We start from the raw sequence: 13750 nt of genomic DNA, 5'->3' as shown, positions 1-13750 counted from the left end.
GTCTGTTGAGAAGCTTCTGAGAAATTTTTCCTGGCTCTAAAGAAAGACACCAAGATAAGTACTTGTCCCTTCTTGCCTACAGCTGTTGTCCAGTGAGGGCGTGATGCTTGGAGCTGCCACAGCCACCTTGTGACCATGAGTAGGGAAAAATAGAAGATAGCAGAAAACCAGCTGGATCACTAGCATTGTTGAGCTGCTGAATTAACCAAAAACTGGAATTGCCTTCTTCAATGCCATTTTATATGAGTTTAACAGGATATCAATATGGAATTCTTCCTTTCAAAAGTTCAGTTAAGGTGTAAATACAATTTTAAAAGTAGATGGAGGGGGCGGGCCATTGTGGCTCAGCAGGCAGAGTTGTTGCCTGCCATGTGGGAGACATGGGTTCGTTTCCCGGTGCCTGCCCATGCCAAAAAAAAAAAAGAAAAAAAGGTAGATGGAGGAGGTGCAAGGATAGTTCAGTGGTAGAATTCTCGCCTGCCAGGCGGGAGACCTGGGTTCGATTCCTGGCCCATGCACTTTCCAAAAACAAACAAGCAAACAAACAAAAACAAATGTTCAACAAATGGTGCTGCAATAAGGGGAAACTCACATGGAAAAAGAATGAAATGTACCCCCTGCTATATAACATACAAAGAAAAAAAAAGTAGATGGAAAAGTTATGATTATAAGATCTTGAACCCTTTGTCTGCATCAGGATTATAAAAGGGTCAGTGAGACACATCTCCTAAAGGGAAAAGGTACTTTCCCTTTTACCTCAAGTTAGTAGAAAGGGCTTTTAAGGGGACTTAGAGAGCTTGCCCTATGTCTCCTGCAGTGAGGGGACCACAGGAGTAGAGGATACTCCTGACTTGAAGATCTAAAATGTGAGAGATACAATCACAGGTTTTAGGGCAATTTGGGGGCAAAGGTAGAGTGCAATTTTCCCAAGGATTTGGTATGGGCCACACAGAAGAGAGAGAGAAAGAATGAGCCTGGCTTGAGTTGCTTTAAATCTTGTCTAAGAGGACAAGCTGGAGGTGCAATGGAGCCACTTTTGAGGGTGATTGTGTGGAGTAGACTGTTAAAAATCACAAATGGCAGAAGGCTGAATGGCCAGAGGAAGAAAACAAACAAAAAAATCATAGTAATTGCATGTTCCAAATGGTGAGCTCTGAACAAATTATGAAATTTCCCAAGAGTCAACTTTAAACACTGGATGGGTCACGTCATCACATGACATAGCCAATTGTCCCAGTTTGAATCTCTGTGGACCCCAGAAAAGCCATGTCCTTTAATCCTCATTCAATATTGCAGGGTGGAATCTTTTTTATTGTTTCCATGGAGATGTGTCTCTACCCCTTCAAGGTGGGGTTGCTTCCCTTTAAGAGGGAACCATTTTGGAAAAAGGTTTAGAGCTGATGCAGCCAGAAATTTTTGGAGATGAAGAAGGAAAATGTCTCCAAGGGAGCTTCAGGAAACAAGAAGCTTGGAGAGGAAGCTAGCAGATGTTGCCACGTTCACCACGTGCCTTTCCAGTTGGGAGGGAAACCTCAAACTTCATCGGCCTTCTTGAACCAAAGTATCTTTCCCTGGATGCCTTATATTGGACATTTCTATAGCATTGCTTTAATGTGGACATTTTCATGGTCTTAGAACTGTAAACTAACAACTTAATAAATTCCCCCTTTTAAAAGCCATTCCAGTTCTGGTATATTGCATTCCAGCAGTGAGCAAACTAGACACCAGTCAAGTAAGAAAACTTCTGCTTCCTTTACCATTTTCTCTCTCTACTGGTTTGATCCTGGAGTGGGTCAGAAATTATGGTTATTAGGATGACGGGATAGAGATGGGGAGAAGATGAACAATGAGCAAAGAGTACAGATTCTTTTCCAGTACCTGCCTTCAGAAAGCAGCAGCATTAGGAAGAGAGAAAGTTTCAACTTAAAATCATGTCCAAAGTTATCATTATTATATGGGTCTGGAAACATTTAATTACTAAACAGACAAGTTTTCCAACTTAAAGTGACTGCAATTTAATGTGACAAAAGCCCTTTCCCCCTCCCCTAAGAGTTATTAGAAAAGCCATGGAACTGCCTGAGTGTCTGAGTTTTCCATTCAGGGGCAGTTGGAAAACTTTCCACATTGAACAAATTTTAACAGCAGAGTAGGAGACCTAAGTAAAGATGCTTTCTAAATATAGGTCATGAGTTCTATTTGTTCAATGTACTGGTTATTCTCATATCATGTTTAGTTAGAGTATTATATCATATTAGTTACAGCGAAAAGCATTCTAACGGATAGATTAGTCTTTCCACACATTTTACAGAGTAAAGAAATAAACCAAATCACAGTCCACACTATTGTCTTTTAGTCTGTAACACTGAATTGTTATTTGTTATAATTGTCATGTGTCAAGAAAACAGAACTATAAAGTTGTCAAAGGATTATAATCTTAACCCCCAAAAGGAAGTAGTTGGATATATAGGAGGGGATGAATTTTCAAAATGCCATTAAGAGACAAGGATAATAAACTATGTGAAGGTATCTCTTCCTAACAAGATTATGCCTGTCACCTATATTGTCCACAAACACACAGCATATTTTACTCTGGTATTATTGCTAGCACTGAAGGATGTATATCTGACAGATGGTCCATAATGCAGCCAAGAATACGCAATACGAAAACTGCTCTTGTTTCCTAAAGGGCAAAAATGAATCACTTTCTTTTTGGATTAAGAACAAGTTCAGGATGGCACAGAACTCTATTGATATTGTTTATTGCCAGAATGTTGACATTCAGTGCTGTGGATATTTTGGGGAGAATCTTTATTAGTCTCCATAAATGGCCAGTTACTAACGTGTTAACGTTGGAGTCAAAAAAGTTTGCACTGTACATGTTTTCTTACATGGAGTTAAAATTTTAAACATTTCTTTAAAATGAAGAATTTCACAATTTGGGCCTATTATTGTTCTTGTATTCCCAATTTAACCACTGTTCAGTGTTGGTTCATTTCATGATACTTGAAGAAAGTAAAAACCTGCTTTGAAATCCAAGTTCAAAAAGCAAACACAGTTTCCTTTTGGCTTATCCATATGCTTTTTGGCTTTTAAGACTCTCCCTCCAGGAGGAATTTTCTGAATTATTTTATCTCTAATTTATTTTGTTATTTTGAGGCATTTTCTTCTGTTCTTTATCTGTATAATTTATTCATCATTGACTTCTTATCGAGTTTATGTGCTTCATAATTTAGTCATAATAAACTTTTCAAAAGTTCTATGTATGGCATAGATATCTATGTCTAAATCATATGTATACAGTATGTATAATATGTATGTGTGTATATTATATATATATATAATCTTCCCATAACCCAGTACAATACCATACTATACCACGTCAAACCAGGTAATAGTAAGACCTCAGTGAGCTCTTATTATAAGAGTACTCAATTTCCTAGGGAATTAGTTCTTAATGAGAAATGTTATTATTTAAATAATTAGGTAAATGAAGAAATTCATAAGATAGGCATGAGTTACCATTTTTCCCTCAACTACAGGTAAGGGCTTTTAAGTCATCTCTCTGTGTCATTCTTTAAGTCCATTGCCCACGTTAATGCCAGAGTCCTCTTTTCTATATTGCAAGCCTGATTTTTCCACTCCCCTGATTAAATTTCTTCAGTGGTCTTCCATGATCCTTAGGATAAAAGTCAAAGTGCTTGGTTGATCTCCCAGGCCCTCTGTGATGTGACTGTCTATGTCTCTGCCCATTTCCCTCTCACTCTCCAGCTTCCAAGGAATTTTAGCCCAGCATGGGGTTATTCCTCAGGGGCTACACGGCCTTTTAGCCATGTAGCTGGTCCTCCATTCTTCTTCCTTGTGAACACCTACCCATTGTTCATATTTGGTTCAAATGCCACCTCTTTTGGAAGCCTTTGCTGACATCCCCCTCTCTTGGTTGAATTTGGAGTCTCCTGTTTCTCTCTTCACATCTTTTGTGTTTTGGCCATTGGTTTCTTTGCCTGCCTCTCACCATGAACTGTACCTTGCTCACCTCTTTAAACACAGCCTCTTGCATAGGCATCTCAATATGCATTTGTTGGATAAAAGGATTCCTACCTATTCACAGACTTTAGTAACCTCTCTGTGGAGAAATAGTTGTTTCTCAGGAATATAGTAGCATTCATTTTATAGATGAAAATCCACAGGTACAAGAAAGCTGAAGTGGAAGTAAATTAACCAAGGTCATCTACATCTCTATGCACAGCTAAGTGCAATCCTCCTCCTTTGGGGTCTAAATCAAAACATTTTGGAGACTCCCCAGACTTCCCTCTGCACATGAAGAAGCTGAGATCCATTCTGTCAGATAGAAATAGCTTCTTCTTTGCAAACACAGAAAAAGCTTCTTCTTTGCAAACTCAGAAAAAGAGGAGTTCACTGGATGTACACTTAGGAAACTATTAATAAAGCTAAGAAATTCTTTCAGAAAAACTTAAGTGGAGATTCATAATTTATACTTATCCCTAATGTAAATTCTTTCTCTTTCTTCCCAAGAGGTCCAAGGAAGAGTATCTAAAATTCATTTAGAATGAATATTAATATCTTTCTTTTTCAGCTTTCATTAGTCAGAATTTAGTACAAAAATCTCAGGTATGATAGAAGAAAGTTTAGTTGGGAATATTGAAGTAGCAGTTAGAATTTTGGGGGGAAGGGGAAGAGCAGTTAGAATTTAAGAATTCTCATTAGTACATTTCAAAGCCGTATTGATAATATTGATAATCATTTGAGTTGTAACTCTAGTGTTGTCTCAATACGTATTAGTAGAATCTATGGCTACTGCTAGGAACCTAAGAATTTTCTGTAGTTGACCTGTTGGTCTCAGGAAATTCACTGTGGACCCAGTTGAAAAATAAAATGAAAAGAGTGGAAGGATCACATTTGTGGTATAAGCAAATCCTTTAAGAATCATCAAGAGACTGCATGGATGGCCACAAAGAGATTTTTGTCAAGGGTTTTATACAACTAAAATCAATTCATCCACTTTATCTGTTTTGAACATACTGGGGATGCAACTAGAGATGTCACTAAGAGTTAGAGCTGCTTGGAAACCTTTAAGGTGTCAATTGACCATATTTTTAGGTGCAGAAATGTTACATGGGCACACCACAAATTCACCAGTGATTTACTTTTTAAAATCTGCAACAAATGGACCCAGGAATCTACAAGGGAATAAAAATATCATGAGAGCAAAGCTAAGTTGAAGCAGGGTAACTCAAAATCAATATTGTGCTTTTAAACTCTTAAGGGGAGACCCAGGAGGGCTGCACTCATTTTGTCCTCCTTACTTATCATCCTCAGAGGACAGGGTAAAAAGTGACATCCCTGCTCCATACCTCAATCAGGACATTCTTCACTAACAAGCCACTTGTTAGAATTCTTAGTTCAATTTCCTGATGAGTGGCTCATAGCTATGGTATGAGATGCTGGTTAAAAATGACATTTACTTTCCATATTACGTAAGTTATGCTTTGTATTTCAAGAGCCAAAGAACAGTCAATAGCAAACTTGAAGGAGATAAGGGGATCTTCTTGGTAACTATATCTGCACAATAAAGGTTTTTGAAACCTTACCCACAGCAGCTTGATTGAGTTTTTTGCTAGGAATTAGAATTTCCTATTTTAAAATCAAACTATTTTTTTTCTTTGTACAACAAAAAGCAAAGACCTTGCATTTTCATTACTTGACTGGTGCCTTCAATAGGAGCAAATGGCAAATTAAGGAGTGAGTTAGAGCTTTCTTTAAGAAACAGCCTGGGGTCATTTTAGCTACTGGTTGGCTGTCCATGCTATTAGAGCTTTAGGAATGCAGGGTTGGATCTTATGTGAGGTGAGCTGGAAGGAACCCAAGGAAACATTATACATCCTGCACAGAGCATGTGAGGACCAGTGGTAGACCTGCAGAGTACCTGTCACCAGCTGCTCCTGGTCCCATTCTGTCCACTGGCTCTGATGGTGGTGGCGTGCCAAGGCGCACAGCTCAGAGCTCTGTGACCCTTGAGGATATGGCCCTTTACTTCTCCCAGGAGGAATGGCGGCTCCTTAATGAGGATCAGAGGCTCCTGTACTGTGGTGTGATGCTGGAAGACTTTGCATTTTCAGCCTTACTGGGGTGTTGGCATGGAACAGAGAATAAGGAGGCAAATTCTGGGCAGAATATTTCCGTTAGAAGAACTGTTATGGGTTAGGACTCCAAAATCTAGTCCATCAACCCATAAGACTAACCACTGTGAGATATGTATCCCAGTTTTGAAAGACATTTTGCACTTGACTGAGCACTAGCACATGCCCTGGGCAGAAACCTTACTTAGATGAGGCATGTGTAATGGGCTTCTGGTTCATTACAAACCTTCACCAGCATTACAGTGAATAGAAACCTTTAAAATGGTACCTAGGCAGGGCCTTGTCTGGAAAGAACTGCAGATTCCATGTGTTAGGAATGTGTTAGGAAAACATATGGAATCTGCCTTTTCCTTTGAGGAGGTTGGAAAGAACTTCTTAGCCACCTTGGCCCTACTACAGCAGCAGTCCACTCCCAACAGTGAAAATCTATATAATAGCATGGAGTGTGGTAGAAGCGTTTTCTACAGACAAGAGATATTGCAATGGGATGAATGTGGGAAAGGTTCTAGCTCCAAACACGGCCCTGTTCAGCACCAGACAGTCTGTCCTGGAGAAGAGCTTTATGAGTGTAGCAAACTTGAGACAGCCTTCACTTGCAAATTTAGCTTTGTTCAGCATCTGCAAATGCACACTGGAGAAAGTTTGTATAAGTAGTAAATATGGAGAATTCTTTAGTCAAATCTTTGACCTTATTGAACACTGGAGACTTCTTACTGGTGGAAGGTTTCATGTGAAAACCAGTAATGGATGCAGTGAATATGGAAAGTTCTTTACTCACAACTCCACTCTCATTCAGCGTTGAAGAGTTCACACTGGAGATAGGCCTTATGAGTGTAATGAAAGTGGGAAATCCTTCAAGCATATATCTGGCCTCTTTCAACACTGCAAGATTCACACTGGAGAAAGAACCCCAGTGAATGTGGGAAATCCTTTATTCAAAGTTCTGTCCTCAAGGGACACCTGAAGGTTTACACTCATGAAAGGCCTTAGGAGTGAAGCGATTGTGGGAAATCCTTTAACTGCAAATCCAACTTCGTGCAAGACTGCAGAATTCACCCCGGATCAAGGCCTTATGAGTGCAAAGAATGTGGGAAATTCTTTCGCCAAGGATCTGGCTTTACTCAACACTGGAGAGTTCACACCCATGAAAGGCCTTATAACTGCATTGATTTTGGGAAATCCTTTAGCCACAACTCCAACCATCCAGCACTGGAGAAGTCACAAGGGAATAAGGTCTTAACAATGCAGCCAGTGTGAGAAAGCACTTCACCAAAGATTTGCCCTCACTTGACACCAGAGAATTCAGAATGAAAAAGGATTGTAGTGATTGTGGAAAATCCGTTAGACAGAGCTTCAGGTTCCTTCAGCTACAGAGAATTCACACTGGAGAAGACTTAGGTGTGTAGAAAATGGGTTATTTTCTTGTTCAGCATAACAACAAGGGGCCAGAGTCTATGTGAGGGTGCCATCTATCTGAATTGAACCCCATACATCTTCACAACCACAATGGGGAAATTCCTGACACATTCCAGATACGTGCAAAGCTTTAGGCAGCTGCATTGCACTTTCTGACCTGCCTAGGTCATGCTACTGCCAGTGTATGTGGCATAAGCCACTTTACCTCTGAAACCTGGAAGGTCCACACAGTGCGTCACTCACCCCAACGTGCTCACTTTCAGACTTTGCAGCTCACCCTTTTATTGGAGGGTATCATATGTAGCCTGGGTCCTGGTGGAGATCTTAACACTTAGGGTATGAGCCTGACCCAGTTTTGGCCCAGAAGACCTGACCTATGTTCCGCCAGCAGCTTGCAGAGGATGAACTTTTTCAAGGACATTATGGATCCCATGTGATTCTTGTGATAAATTTTCTAGCCTCCAAGTCAACAACCAGGGAACTGCCTGTCAGCACTGCTCTGCTTTATTTAATTATAAAGTTCTTTCTGTTTAAGTCCTTTTAAACTCGAGGGCCCTATTCTCTGCATAAGGTTATTGAAAACAAAACTGAGTTTTGCCAGCATTGAAGTGGGAGTGAGGAGTGGGGGCGGTAAAGAGCATTTGTGGGGATTCTAAACTTTGTGTGGCTCAGATAGTAGAGTATAAAGGCAGAAAATAGCTCTCTCCCAGGTTTGGCCCGATTTGCATTCCCGTGCAAGCTGTCCTAGGAAAGACCGAAAGGCTTTCTGGTCCTTATCTGTGACGGGTTTTCTGTGGGCTCCGTCTTCACAGAAAGACTCTTCTGCCTGAGGAGGGGGCAGTTGTTTGTTGAAATCTCCTGTGTTTTTGCGAACAACATGAAGTTTTTCCCTTGTTCACGAGGTATATCACAGGACTGTGGAGGGAAATCTCTTCTCAAGATCCTGCAAGGACCATATGTTTTGTTTTGTGTTTTTAAACTTTTTTTATTGTATAGTATGACATATATACAAAGCAAAGAAATAAATAAAAAAAAGCAATAGTTTTCCAAGCACTCTTCAGAAAAGTAGGACCATATGTTTTCATGCCCAGAGTTTAGTATGCTAGTTTTAACTAGTTTCAAGACTCCAAAGGGCCAGGGGTAAACTTAATTGATAAAGAGATTCTCAGGACCTCCAGAACTGTGTATCTTTTGAAACTGTGGTCATTGTTACAGAAAGAGAAAGTAGTCTTAAGCTTTTGTGGATTTCTGTAGCCTATCTGGGCTTTTTACCACAGGGCATTTCTTCACAGGCAGGAAAAGGAAGACAGAGAAAAAAGAAATCCCATTGTTCAGGGATGTGGCTTTTGTGACCCAGCCATCATTTCTGGTGACTCAGGTGGAAATGACATTAGTTACTCGCGAATACGTGCCGCCCCTCCCAGAGCGTGAGGAGAGTGATGATGGAGTCAATGAGGGGTTGCCAAATCTGATTTCCCAAGAAGAGTGTAAGATCTCAGATTTTTTTTGAGCCATTTTTAAACCTTTATTAAAATGTAATTGGCATGGCAATAAAGTACTTATATTTAATGTGTACAATTTGATTAGCTTATGTACATATAAACCATGAAATCATGAATATAATAATGATAATGAACATTTTGGTCATCTAAATATGTGCCTCATGCCTTTTTTTTTTTTTTTTGTATTCTATATGGCAGGGTCGCATTTCATTCTTTTTCCATGTGAGTATCCCATTATTGGAACAACATTTGTTGAATTTTTGCTTGTTTTGGTTTTTGTTTGTTTTGCTTGTTTGTTTTTTGAGAAGTGCATGGACCAGGAATTAAACCCAGGTCTCCTGCATGGCAGGTGAGAATTCTACCAATGAACTACCCTTGCTCCCCCTCTTATCCCATTTTATAATCTACAGTAGATTATTTGGCATTTTCTGTAATCTCCTATGATAAAAATCAATTATAAAGTGGTTGGTTTTTGTCTTCTGGCTCCCTTCTCTTGTGGGGTTCTCCTGTGATGCTTATATGAGTAATTAACTGTTTTTATTATTGAGTAGTATTCTATTCTTTGGATTTAGTGCTATATGTTTATCCGTTGATCTGTGGACTTTTGGCTATGGGAAATAAAGCTATTTTGAACATTTGAATATAACTTTTTATATGAACATGTTTCATTCCTCTTCTTTTACTAAGTCAGAAAACAATGTCCAAGTCATAAAGTAGATGAGTTGTTTAATTTTAAAGAAAGTGCTCCAGGGATATCTAAAATGACTACTCCTGCTTGCATGCCCATCAACTATGTATGAAGGTTCCAATTTTACCATCTCCTTGTTAATCCTTGGTATGGTCAGTCTTTTTAATTTTTTTAGCTAGCAGTATCTCACTGAGTTATGGCTTATTTTGTTAAAGTTTCTTATGCAAGAAAATTCATGCATAAAATAGAGTACCCATATATCATCTTGTTATCACCTTGAATTAGTGTGGTACATTTGTTACAGTCAATGAAAGGACATTTTTATACTTTACTATTAACTATACTATATGGTTTCCATTAGGGCTCACTCTATTGTTCAGTCCTATTTAAAAAAATTTATTCTAGTAGTATATAGTCAACCTAAAAATTTCCCTTTTACATTCAAAATATCTAATTCAGGCTGTTAATTATTTCTACAGTGTTGTGCAACCATCATCAACCATCCATTAACAAAACTTATCCATCAATACTAATAGAAACTTTGTTCAATTTGAGCATTGACTCCCTATTTCCATCCCCATCCTAGCCCCTGGTAACCTGTATTCTAGTTTCTGAGTCCATGAATTTGCTTATTCTAACTATTAAATATCAGTGGGATTAAAAAAGAAAAAACAGTCTGGAAGTAGGTTTTGTTCCAAGTGGATGATGTAATTTATGTTTCTCTTCAAAGAATCTACTTTAAAAAACAAAAGCAGAACCATGTTAGGTGATTTCTGGTGTTGGAACCCTTTAGAAATTAAAGGTATAGGACTTGGCTGAATGTGAAATGCTCCCCCCACACCAACTCCCTGGTTCAGTGCCTTCCATGAAGTGGTTGCTGCATAAATACTGCCAGATTAAGCAATTTCCTTCATAGGAAAGAAAAGAAGAGATGACTTTACTGGCTCAAATTTTCCTTTTGGCCATAAAGATTGGGAAAAATATAGGGCCATATGAGTAAAGGATAGATTAAGCTAAATATCCATATAAAAGAATGTGTGTTGATATAGCAGTCAGAGTCCTAACAGGTAAACAAAGCTACAGTTATGTTGACAGCGAGCATTTAATATGGGGAATTCATTTTTCTGATTTGTGGAACTGAAAAAGTGAAGAGCAGTATTTGAAGTAACCCAGAGAAAATAGGCCAGGAAGCAAAGCCAAGGGATTAGGGCTATTGTAACATAAGAACTGGGAAAAGAGGTCCTGAGATGTTGAAACTCACATCTTTGGGTGGTGGGGCTAGGTGTTGCCTGCTGGTGCTGATGCTTCGGCAACTCAGAGGAGGGGCTTATAGGAGCGCAGACCTCTAAGGAGGGCAGTGGAGCTGGTGTCTCTGATGGGACAGTCTGCGACTGGTTCTGGGAGTGCTGCAAATGAGCTGGAACCCTCTGCCACCTCCAGGGTGAAGGGTTGTTGTTGACATAATGCTAACAGGAAAAGTTAGCAAACAGGAAGGAACAAGCGTCCCTGCCCCACATCCTCCTCACCTTGAGTATCCCTCCGTGCTGGCGGAATTCAGCGGGTAGACTGTTGGACCAGAAGAAATGACATTGCAGGCCCAGGATCACAAAGCAGAATGTAGATGAGTGAGTTTGGGGCTGGGAGGTAACTGTTTAATAATTGGCCACTTGATTTCCAGAATCCATTCATTCAGGATAGACTAACTTAAGAGGTAATTAAAAAAAAAAAATGCTCCTGAATTTCAATGGCCTAAAACAAAGGCTTGCTTTCCAGTGGTACCACATGTCACTTTGGCTGTGGACCCTGCTCAATGAATGCAGCCTGAGGCAGCTGCCACTGTGTGGAACGTTAGAGGTCACACGGCACAGGGAGAGACCTGAGTTGAACTGAGCCCTGGACCTAAGCCTTCTGCTCAAAGTGGAGCAAGTCACTTTTGTTCACATATCTTTGGCCAAAAGAAGTCACATGGACATTTCTGATTTCAAAATTGGGGAGGGGGATGCAATCCTACTATCTGGGAGAAGAGCCAGAAATATCTGTTGAAAATAGGGGAAAATGGATATTTACTAGGCAAATTTTAAAAAAATCAACTTTTGCATAGTTTATTTATGGGATGGGGAAAGTAAATCAATCAGTAATATACTTCCCTTTCCATCTAAAGATTGTTTTGTTTTTTTTTTTTGGTTTGTTTTTGTCATTGATTTTTTTTTAATTGTGAAGAATAACATATATACAAAAAAGCAATAAATTTCAAAGCACACCACAACACTTAGTTATGGAATAGATTTCAGAGTTTGGTATGGGTTACAGTTGCATAATTTTAGGTTTTTCCTTCTGGCTGCTCCAAGACACCAGAGACTAAAAGAAATATCAATATAGTGATTCAGGAGCCATACTCAGTTGTGAAATCATATCTTCTCTTTTATAATTTCATCTTCTCTTTTGATATTTCCTTTTAATTATTTATTTTTTATTGATACATTAAATATTCATATGCCATGTAATCATCCAAATTGTGCAATCAATGGTTCACAGTATCATTATATAATTGTACATTTATCATCACAATTGCTTTTTTTTCTTTTTGGTGAAAAATAACATATATACCAAAAAGCAATGAATTTCAAAGCACATCACAACCATTAGTTATAGAACAGATTTTAGAGTTTGGTATATGTTGCAATTCCATAATTTTAGGTTTTTACTTCTAGTTGCTCTAAGATATTGGAGACTATAATGATTCGGCAATCATAATAATTTGTTAAACCCTACCTACTCTGTATAACTTCACCATCACCTTTGCTCCATCCAAAGATTTTTTTTGAAATTTTTTTTTACCTGTGGCAATTAAGACTTGCAATACAAGTACTACACATATATGTATATATTTTATATACAAGTACTATATTGAAATGAAGAGAACAAAATATCAGTAAACTGCTGCATCACAAAGGGTTAGATCAAGATATATATTTTTAAAGATATTAAATTATATTGCTCTCACTTAGTGCAAAAACTTAATTTTCTTTTCCATAAACAAACGTATTAGCACATTGTTTGGAATATTAATTCCAATGTGTTTACTAGTTGGAGTGTGAAATCAAAATAAGTTGGAGACAGTGATCTAGAGAGGAAAAGAAAACAAATAGAAATTCTACATTTCAAACTCCAGAGATCAGGAAACAGATCTCTTTAATACACCCCTTTATAAGCAAGCTCCCCCAAAGTGTCTGGTCAAAGTGCATGATAGTTGCTCAAAACACTTGCTCTGACTGAGACAGGGTGGTAAGTGCTGTGAGGAAGCCCATCGAGGGGCAGGAAGTGGAGGAGAGAGCTGGGTGGCCACAGCTGCAGCAGAAGGTAAAGCCGCCCGGAATGCTCCTCATACATGGACTGGAGAACAGTAGGCTGCTGGGATGGAGCTGGAATTGGGGAAGAAAGGCCACTGATTCAGGATTGCAACTGCTTTTTAATTTTAGGTGCGCGGGTGGGGAATGGAACCCGAGTCTTCTGCATGACAGGGGCTCAATCTACCCTGGAACCACCCGTGGACCCCCTTCAACGGCTTTTTGAATTAACCAGTAACTTAGATTTTTCTATGAAATAATTCATTTCATTGAGCAGCTAAAGTAATACTCACTATGTCATACTGCTAAGATGTGCATATAAATAAAAATATAGGAACTGGTGGGTGAAACATGAGAAGAGTGGAAAAAGCACATGGGAATACGGAGGAGAGCAAACTTGCTACTAGCTATAGGATCGAATTGTAGACCCAATTAGCATTTATATTTTGATTCTGTAAGAATCAAATAAATGTATTTCTTTCTTTATTTAAAAATGATGTACTATGAATACATTTATTTTGTAAAAATATAAACAGTACAGCCAAAACTAAAATTCTTTAACCACCCTACATTAGAATCTTCTGTCTTGGTATGAACACTTTTTTATGCATTTATATTCATTTTTATGGAGCTGTAGGG

General features: G+C 38.7%; 1 pseudogene; it reads left to right on the top strand.

The window, feature by feature from the left end:
- The window catches only part of LOC143656836 (uncharacterized), a 28400-nt pseudogene extending 19316 nt beyond the window's left edge, over window positions 1-9084 (top strand).
- Window positions 9085-13750: the final 4666 nt, after the last annotated feature.

The sequence above is a fragment of the Tamandua tetradactyla genome, chromosome 15 (assembly GCF_023851605.1).
Source record: "Tamandua tetradactyla isolate mTamTet1 chromosome 15, mTamTet1.pri, whole genome shotgun sequence".
NCBI classification, from domain to species: domain Eukaryota; kingdom Metazoa; phylum Chordata; class Mammalia; order Pilosa; family Myrmecophagidae; genus Tamandua; species Tamandua tetradactyla.
This window is presented reverse-complemented; position numbering and strand designations above follow the sequence as displayed.